At 51.6% G+C, this 737-nt stretch overlaps 2 non-coding genes across 2 annotated transcripts; both read left to right on the forward strand.

The window, feature by feature from the left end:
* On the forward strand, window positions 1-114 carry LOC119343395 (the record flags this gene model as incomplete). Its single annotated transcript, XR_005166074.1, has 1 exon — window positions 1-114. It is a non-coding gene; the product is annotated as a 5S ribosomal RNA (ribosomal RNA).
* Window positions 115-411: 297 nt separating this feature from the next.
* LOC119343394 lies at window positions 412-530 on the forward strand. The gene has a single exon (XR_005166073.1). It is a non-coding gene; the product is annotated as a 5S ribosomal RNA (ribosomal RNA).
* Window positions 531-737: the final 207 nt, after the last annotated feature.

Here is a 737-nt window from a genome sequence, read left to right on the forward strand (position 1 = left end):
CGATCATACCAGCACTAAAGCACCGGATCCCATCAGAACTCCGAAGTTAAGCGTGCTTGGGCGAGAGTAGTACTAGGATGGGTGACCTCCTGGGAAGTCCTCGTGTTGCATTCCCTTTTTAATTTTTTTCGCGCCGCTTGCAAAACAAAACGCACGTGTAAGTAATATATTTACCGTGTTTTATTATTTTGCACGAGTGCGGTAAGTCATAGCTGGGTGCTCACGATTCACGGGTCCAGCGTCGGCGTTGTGGCGCGGCAAGCGTGCACTGGTGCGGTTGAGAGGGAGGGGTGGAAACCGCGTTAAACTCGTCTCCGTAGTTGAGAGGGAGCGGCCAAAGCAATGTACAATCGTCTTTGTAGTGGAGCTGGGAGGGGCAAGGATAAGGGACGAAGACCGGGGTAACATGTCGGATGTGATCATACCAGCAGTAAAGCACCGGATCCCATCAGAACTCCAAAGTTAAGCGTGCTTGGGCGAGAGTAGTACTAGGATGGGTGACCTCCTGGGAAGTCCTCGTGTTGCATTCCCTTTTTAATTTTTTTCGCGCCGCTTGCAAAACAAAAACGCACGTGTAAGTAATATATTTACCGTGTTTTATTATTTTGCACGAGTGCGGTAAGTCATAGCTGGGTGCTCACGATTCACGGGTCCAGCGTCGGCGTTGTGGCGCGGCAAGCGTGCACTGGTGCGGTTGAGAGGGAGGGGTGGAAACCGCGTTAAACTCGTCTCCGTAG

This window comes from Triticum dicoccoides, unplaced genomic scaffold (genome assembly GCF_002162155.2).
Source record: "Triticum dicoccoides isolate Atlit2015 ecotype Zavitan unplaced genomic scaffold, WEW_v2.0 scaffold125844, whole genome shotgun sequence".
NCBI lineage: Eukaryota > Viridiplantae > Streptophyta > Magnoliopsida > Poales > Poaceae > Triticum > Triticum dicoccoides.